Raw genomic sequence first — 8,850 nt, 5'->3', positions numbered from 1 at the left:
AAAGGGGAGTAATGGTCCGCTTGAGCTGTGTAGGTCCTAAAGTCCTAGGATGATGGGGAGTCTTAAATAATAAACCGAATTCTATGAATTGAGTAATGACTGAGTTCATTACAGTGCCTGATTTGTGAAATGAAACATGAGTAACTAGCTAATAGGTTGCATCAAACTGAGTGTAGTGACTAGACGGTTCTCGTTTCGCATTGAGCCGTATAGAGGCTCATGGGGGAGACTGGTCTAGAATCGCTTCACTGAGTATTAATACTCACCCCTCTTTTCCATCTCCAATTTTTGCAGAACTATAAGTGGAAATGTCACCGGTAAGGAAGGAAATGCACCTGAAACTCATGGGACCAGTAACGGGACACACAGAGATGTCGGGAAAGTAGACATGTGTGTCCTCAACCCCGCGCCCAGGAACCCCGGTCGGAAATGGGGAAGGGGCGGGTGTTACAACTACCACAGTCAAGCTAAATGACTATAGCCAAGCGCTGAGTGGGAGGCAACCCACTATTAGGTATTTTACTTTGGTTTTATTAGCTAGCATTTAATTTCTTTCGTTTTATTTCTTTCAGATTTAGGAGACCCAAGTAGGAGGACCTGAATATCGACCGACGACTAGACGTCGACATCGTTCGACATAGGCAACCACACGACGATCGATGTAAAACTTACCCATCGATCGATATCTAATCCGGTCAGATGTATCTTACCTACTTATTACATTTCGTACATCATAAACTATTCATCATAACTCCGGCTGAGTTACACTGGGACAGTGTAATTTAAGTCTGGGGGGAGATTTACTGATATAATTTATTTTATTCTTATGTAAAAAGGAATTTCAAATAAATTATGCTTAGCTATTGAAAATAGGGACTATAATCTTATATTGATTTAAACATGAATATCTAACAAATCTTTAGCACCATTTTGGATTTACTGATTGCAGATAGCACTAAAGATGCTAAAGCGGATCAACCTATCAACTACACACTTGCCTTGAACCGTATGAAGTAACCAAAGCTGATTTCCAACACTAAACTTGACATAACCGCTTGTCTTGGGGCTTGGTATACATGGGATCGGATTCTTCAGACAGGTCTGAAAGGTAACGCCTGGTTTAGATTATTTATCACATTTTCTCTCTCTAGAGTTCGACCCTATATTAGTTAGTGAGTATATAAAAAAAAAGAAAAAAAAAGATCTATTGTTTAATTAGGATGAGTCTGAACAGGACTTGGTGGCTAAAACCATTAAGGCTTGATTCATAAGGACTCAAATAAAAGAGTTCGAAACGGGACTTGGAGGCGGCAATCTTCAAGGCTCGCTTTCGCAAAGAACTCTTGGATATAGGTCAAAAAGAAGTGAACAGAACTTGGTGGCAACCACCATTAAGCTTTGATTCATGGAAGCCTGTCCAATCTTGGTCACTGATCCTGCAATGGAAGCAGACTTTGACTGAAGAGAGAAACTAGGAACTAACTTTTACCTGCACCTCCAGATACCTGTTTGAAATCCTTGCATCCTGTGATCGATACTCCCAAGGTAAAGCATTCACTTTATATTTATGCTAAGAAATGAAATCAGTAGAGGGGATGTCAGATGTGAATTGATGAGTCGTGTTTTGTTAGAAAAGGTTGCTAAGCTAGGATATTGCATAGTGTGGTTTTGTGATTAGGACTTTTTAAATGTGGCTACAAAATTGTTGAGGAAAGATTTCTATGTTTTAAAATCCTAAGTTCCCAAATATTTTCAAACCTCTTTCAGAGAGACTGCCTGTATGTTTTGCTTGAGGACAAGCAAAAGGGTAAGTCGGGGGGAGTTGATATACCTTGGATTTGGCCCATTTTTATCCATGGTATATTAGTATTTTACAATATATATATCTATGTTTTCTACTCTTCTAGGTATGTTTTCAGGTTCAGGTGCATTTCGGAGTAAAGCTATGACTTTGGAGCATTTTGGAGCTTAAAGGACATTTCACCCGAGCTGACCACTTAGAGGTTGACGAGAGGAAGAATAATCGATCGATGCGCATCAGTGCTGACGATCGATATCAGGAAATGCCTCGACAGATGAAGATTAATATCAATCGATGTACACAAGTACCATCAATCGATGTCGAGACACCAGACGCGACATTTTGGATTCAGCAGACTTAAAAACCAAGGCCAAGCCAAATTACCAAAATGCCCTGACAAGTTTTTAACCTAGTAGAATATATACTGCAAGTGTTTTGACGGCAGAAGAGAGCTTTTCTAGACCCAGTTTTGTTACAAGTTTCATTTGGGAGAGAAGATCACTTGTGATTAGAACTCCTTGTTTTTATTTCTTTCAATCTATTCTATGAGTTTCCATTTATCTATTGATATGAATTGCTTTGCTATGTCTGAGTAGTTCAACTGTTAGATCCAGGGTTCAGATAGGTTTGTGGGATTAGCCCCAAACTATTGATCTGCCTTGTTGTGATTTTCATGATAGATTTGTATTCATTGCTTGTTTTAGCCTTGCTAACTAGAACTTGATCATAGGATTGCATATTCAAGCACCCTTGTTATCCCATCCTGAAATCTATCTATCATATTAGGATTCCTAGAGAGGGCTAACCGCCAATTTTGAATCTTAGTAGGGCATTTCATACTCGCGCATAGGCCTGGCTAGAACCTGTCGATCGATGTCCTCAACTGACAATCGATCGATGTTGGCAATGGTGTATCGGTCGACGTCTTAATAGACTATCGATCGACACTCTCTTGTGTCTGCATCTAACCGGTGAGACACAAGATCTAGTCTGTTAACCAGTGGTACATGCGACTGCTGATCACTGAGTTAAGCGAATGAGCTCTAATATATCATGCATGCAACAGTTAGGCTTCTATAGGTATTATAATCTCCAACACCTGAATAGTGGCCCTGCATCTAATATCATTTCCAACCAAAGTTACATTTATTATTTACTCGCTTTTTACTATTGCTATTTCATTTAAACATTTACAACCCTTAGAATTAATAAACACGAGATTTAATTGTTTCCTAGCTCCTTGTCGATTCGATCCCTAAGTACTACATCTTAACCTCTTTTGATGAGAGTAACACTCCTTAGGGTAATTTGAGTGGTATCAGTCGCAAGGCTGAAACTTAAAGGAATTGACGGAAGGGCACCACCAGGAGTGGAGCTTGCGGCTTAATTTGACTCAACACGGGGAAACTTACCAGGTCCAGACATAGTAAGGATTGACAGACTGAGAGCTCTTTCTTGATTCTATGGGTGCTGGTGCATGGCCGTTCTTAGTTGGTGGAGCGATTTGTCTGGTTAATTCCGTTAACGAACGAGACCTCAGCCTGCTAACTAGCTACGTGGAGGCATCCCTTCACGGCCGGCTTCTTAGAGGGACTATGGCCGTTTAGGCCAAGGAAGTTTGAGGCAATAACATGTCTGTAATGCCCTTAGATGTTTTGGGCCGCACACGTGCTACACTGATGTATTCAACGAGTTCACACCTTGGCCGACAGTGTAATAACCCTCACGAGCAGATATAATTTTGGTCAAGAAAATTCTTTAAGATCAGTTTGAAGATTGATCGATCAGAATTTAAATAAAAATCGACACGGTGAATTAATCTCGACGGGGCTGTCTTTTGGTCGAAAAACCATCTCTTGATGGTTCTGGTCGAGTGTTAATTATTATCGTTGATTTTTATTCATTCTGGGTGAGTTTATTCAGAGCAGGACGAGATTCGAATGATGAAAAATATTTAGTCGAAACAGTCCGGAAAAATATCGACAAAACTCTTAAAATTATTTCTGAACAGTCACATGCTTTGCACCTTCTAGCCTACTTGCTTCCTCAGTAATTAGGTCACATGACCTACACCTACTTGCTTGCCTGCTTGCTCATTAGAAGTCACATGCTGGTCAAGCTACTTGCTTCAGCTGCTTGTAGCTTTCTTCATGGGAAGGAAAAGTTCAGCTGCTTGTGCTGCTTGGTGTGCTGAGGCATGTCACCAGCTGTCTAACCTCATCTTTGTCTTTTGTGGGAGCAAACCCTCATCTGAAGCAACTCCTTATGATATAAAATACCCTCTTCTCTCCTCTGGACGTTCATAACCTGCAAGAAAAACCAGAGAAAAATTCAGAGAGAAAGAGAGAAAGAAGAGAGAAAAATCTGTGAGAAAAGATTCATGAAAAATTCAGAAAAATATTCAGAGAAGAGGAGTGAGCATGGACAACTCTTTCTCACCATCCTGTGACTTTAATCAGTGAGTTTTGGAGTGTTTAAGAGCTGAAGATTTGGTGTCCTGAAGTTGAGAATCACCTATGTTCTTCAGCCTTTGATTTTGATCGGTAAGATGGTTGTGGATCAGTTTCTGTGAGAAGTTTTGTTGGTTTGCCTACACTGGAGATAAATTCTGAATAAATCCAACCATGGATTCTTGTGGTGTTGATCAGGTTAATTCGTGGTTAGCTTGAAGAGAGACAACCAGTCAAGTTTAATTAGTTGAGTAAAACCGGTAAGCTTCAGCTTCTTGATTCAGCCATGTTTTGATGAGAACCAATTGATGTATGTTGGTTAACCTGTCAGGATCAGTTGTCTAAGGTCTTGTTCTCTTCAGTCTTGGTTGGTTTATGATTTAATCAGTCTCATAGAACCAGTAGACGAACTGTTAAGAATTATGGGAATTAAACAGAACTGATTTGATCTTGTTTAGAACTGAATTGAGCTGAGTATGTTCTGATCTGATCTGAGCGGAGCTGTCTATGGTCTGAAATTGTCTTGAACTGATGTCGTCTGAGTATAACCAAGTTAAGCTGTTGGGAACTGATTAGAACCTGAGTTAGCTGAGCATGAACTAAGCTGATATGAACCGAGTTAAATTGTTAAAGCTTCAACCGAGCTGAACATGGTATCAATCTGTCTTGAACCGAACTGATATGAGAGAACTGAACTGAAATGTTATGAACTGAGTTGAGTTTCTTCTTGAACCAGACTACTGAACCTTATGTTCCAACTGTTATGTTTTGAATTCAGATGGCCAAGGAGAGTATTCGGATCAGCCGGATCCTTGTGATGGTTCTGAACCGAGAGTGATCCAAAAGTGAAGTGTGATTAGCTTGAGCTCGAGTCTAGTCTTCCTTAACCAATCTCATGGATTTAAAGGTGAGTCTAGATAGATGATGAATGAATTATGAATGAGTATGCATGATTGCATATTGAATATGGTTGATTAATTAAGAATTAATCATGAATTAATTAAGGAATAATCATTGATTAATTAAGGATTAATCATGGATTAATTAAGGAGTAATTATGGTTTGATTGATTAAGTATTATTCCTTAATCTATATTTATATATGAAGTATTTATCTAGTTTAAATACTTAAGAATAAGCAAGAATAATTCTTTGAGGTTATCCCGAGCCTTAGTACTTGTTCTCAAGTACTAATCTATAAGTATTCTATTAATAAGTGTGAATCATGTGAAGTCTTATTGTATACTCACTCTCCCGAAAGTCCCGCATTGCCGTGAATTGGTCCTGCGATATGGATCAAGGTCATGAAGACACGATGATGGGGTCGCACCCTGGAGGCCGTGTAACTGCATGCAGCGTTGGATGTTCTATCTTGGAATATCTGATGGAGATGATGGTTATATTTATTCCCCGTTAAGCTCGGTTAGCCTTGGTGGTTTTCCGGGTTTAGCATATATATATATTAAGAGTATGAGTGATTGGCGGGTATCGTGGAGGTGATGTTTAAGATAGATTCACATGGATGGATTTAGATGCCTTATATTAATTATGGAATATAATTCCACTGCATTCAAATGGTGTCGTTTGCTCGGGATACTATTGATATGTGTTTGGGTGTGGGATTAGACTCACTGAGTAAACTTGTTACTCATGACTATTTTGATATGCAGGTAACCAGTAGGTGGGAGACCTTTACTCTAGGACGGGAAGGAACGGCATTAGCCAGCGGTAGTCTTATTATCCTTGCAAAGTCATTTTGATATATCTTATGAATAAGATTTGTAGACCGAAAACCTCGAGGTTAATTTATAACAAATTTTGTAAGATGATTTTGAATGATATATAAATAATGTTTTTTTTTTAAAAGTACGGGTTCCATATGATATTAGTCCTTGTCCGGACGAACTAACTATCAGGTATTGCTTTCTCGGGTTGAAAAGCCTAGAGTGGTATCCGATAGGAGCGTTGGTGTTCTTTGATTGTTGGTCTAAGGCGATCGGAAGTATTCTGAGAAGCTCAGATCGACCATCGAGGAACATCGACCGTGTCATTTCCGGTCATCTATGATCGGGGGTGTCACAGACTGGCCCGGGTAATCTTTGAAATTTCATCGTGATGGGGATAGATCATTGCAATTGTTGGTCTTCAACGAGGAATTCCTAGTAAGCGCGAGTCATCAGCTCGCGTTGACTATGTCCCTGCCCTTTGTACACACCGCCCGTCGCTCCTACCGATTGAATGATCAGGTGAAGTGTTCGGATCGCGGCAACGTGGGTGGTTTCCCATCTGCGACATCACGAGAAGTCCACTAAACCTTATCATTTAGAGGAAGGAGAAGTCGTAACAAGGTTTCTCTAGATGAACATGCGGAAGGATCATTGTTGTACCGGGGAAATAGAACGGCCTAAGAACGGTGAAACATCACTCTCTGTAGGCCGGTTTCTTACTGTGCCTGCCGATTCCGTGGTTATGCATTCATCCATGCCCAAGACTTCAGTTTTGGTTGGATCTTACGCATAGCTTCCGGATATCACCAAACCCCGGCACGAAAAGTGTCAAGGAAAATGCAACTAAATAGCCTGCTTTCGCCAACCCGGAGATGGTGTTTGTTTGGAAGCACTGCTGCAATGTAAAGTCTAAAACGACTCCCGGCAATGGATATCTCGACTCTCGCATCGATGAAGAACGTAGCGAAATGTGATACATGGTGTGAATTGCAGAATCCCGTGAACCATCGAGTCTTTGAACGCAAGTTGCGCCCAAGCCTTCAGGCCGAGGGCACGTCTGCCTGGGTGTCACAAATCTTCGTCCCCCATCCTCTCGAGGATATGAGACTGAAGCTGATCTCCCGTGTGTTACCACATGCGGTTTGCCAAAATCCGAGCTAGGGACGCCACGAGCATCTTGAAATGTGGTCTTGAATTCATTTCTCATCATATAGTCAGACGTTCCGGTCCAAAAGCTCTTGATGACCCAAAGTCCTCAACACAACCCCAGGTCAGGCGGGATTACCCGCTGAGTTTAAGCATATCAATAAGCGGAGGAAAAGAAACTACCAAGGATTCCCTTAGTAACGGCGAGCGAACCGGGAAGTGCCCAGCTTGAAAATAAAAAGTCTTCGGCGTTCGAATTGTAGTTTGGAGAAGAGTCCTCAACGACGGACCGGGCCCAAGTTCCCTGGAAAGGGGTGCCAGAGAGGGTGAGAGCCCCGTCGTGCCCGGACCATGTCGCACCATGAGGCGCTGTCTACGAGTCGGGTTGTTTGGGAATGCAGCCCCAATCGGGCGGTAAATTCCGTCCAAGGCTAAATATGGGCGAGAGACCAATAGCTAACAAGTACCGCGAGGTAAAGATGAAAAGGACTTTGAAAAGAGAGTCAAAGAGTGCTTGAAATTGTCAGGAGGGAAGCGGATGGGGGCCAGCGATTCGTCCCGGTCGGATGCGGAACGGAGCAATCCGGTCTGCCGATCGATTCAGACCGTGGACCTACGCGGATTAAGGTGGTGACCTAAGCCCGGGCTATTGTTATGCACACAGAGACTTCGCTCTGCAGCACGCACCTCACGGCGTGCCTCGGCATCGGCGTGCTCAGGGCGTCGGCCTGTGGGCTCCCCATTCGACCCGTCTTGAAACACAGACCAAGGAGTCTGACATGTGTGCGAGTCAACGGGGGTAAACCCGTAAGGCACAAGGAAGCTGATTGGCTGGATCCCTCACGGGTGCACAGCCGACCGGCCTTGATCTTCTGGGAAAGGTTCGCGTGTGAGCATGCCTGTCGGGACCCGAAAGATGGTGAACTATGCCTGAGCAGGGCAAAGCCAGAGGAAACTCTGGTGAATACCCGAAGCAATACTGACGTTCAAATCGTTCGTCTGACTTGGGTATAGGGGCGAAAGACTAATCGAACCATCTAGTAGCTGGTTCCCTCCGAAGTTTCCCTCAGGTTAGTTGGAGATCGGAAACGAGTTCTATCGGGTAAAGCCAATGATTAGAGGCATCGGGGACGCAATGTCCTCGACCTATTCTCAAACTTTAAATAGGTAGGATGTGGTGGCTGCTTTGTTGAGCCATCCTACAGCATCGAGAGCTCCAAGTGAGCCATTTTTGGTTAGCTGAACTGGCGATGCGGGATGAACCGGAAGCCGGGTTACGGTGCCAAACTGTGCACTAACCTAGAACCCACAAAGGGTGTTGGTCGATGAAGACAGCAGGACGGTGGTCATGCAAGTCAAAATCCGCTAAGGAGTGTGTAACAACTCACCTGCCGAATCAACTAGCCCCGAAAATGGATGGCGCTGAAGCACGCGACCTATACCCGGCCGTCGGGGAAAGACCCAGGCCTCGATGAATAGGAGGGCGCAGCAGTTGCTGCAAAACCTACGGCGCGAGCCCGGGCGGAGCGGCCGTCGGTGCAGATCTTGGTGGTAGTAGCAAATATTCAAATGAGAACTTTGAAGGCCGAAGAGGGGAAAGGTTCCATGTGAACGACACTTGCACATGGGTTAGTCGATCCTAATTGTCGGGGAACACCCGTCTGATAGCGCTTATGCGCGAACTTCGAAAGGGGATGTGTTGGGGTCAAAAACGGTTACGACGGAAT

At 43.1% G+C, this 8,850-nt stretch overlaps 1 non-coding gene across 1 annotated transcript; it reads left to right on the top strand.

Moving 5' to 3' along the window:
• The first annotated feature begins 6,893 nt into the window (after window positions 1-6,893).
• On the top strand, window positions 6,894-7,048 carry LOC117131504. Its single transcript, XR_004454660.1, has one exon. It is a non-coding gene; the product is annotated as a 5.8S ribosomal RNA (ribosomal RNA).
• The last annotated feature ends 1,802 nt before the right edge of the window (window positions 7,049-8,850 follow it).

This window comes from Brassica rapa, unplaced genomic scaffold, assembly GCF_000309985.2.
Source record: "Brassica rapa cultivar Chiifu-401-42 unplaced genomic scaffold, CAAS_Brap_v3.01 Scaffold1004, whole genome shotgun sequence".
NCBI lineage: Eukaryota > Viridiplantae > Streptophyta > Magnoliopsida > Brassicales > Brassicaceae > Brassica > Brassica rapa.
Note: the sequence above shows the minus strand (reverse complement) of the source record. Positions and strands in the feature narration are given on the sequence as shown.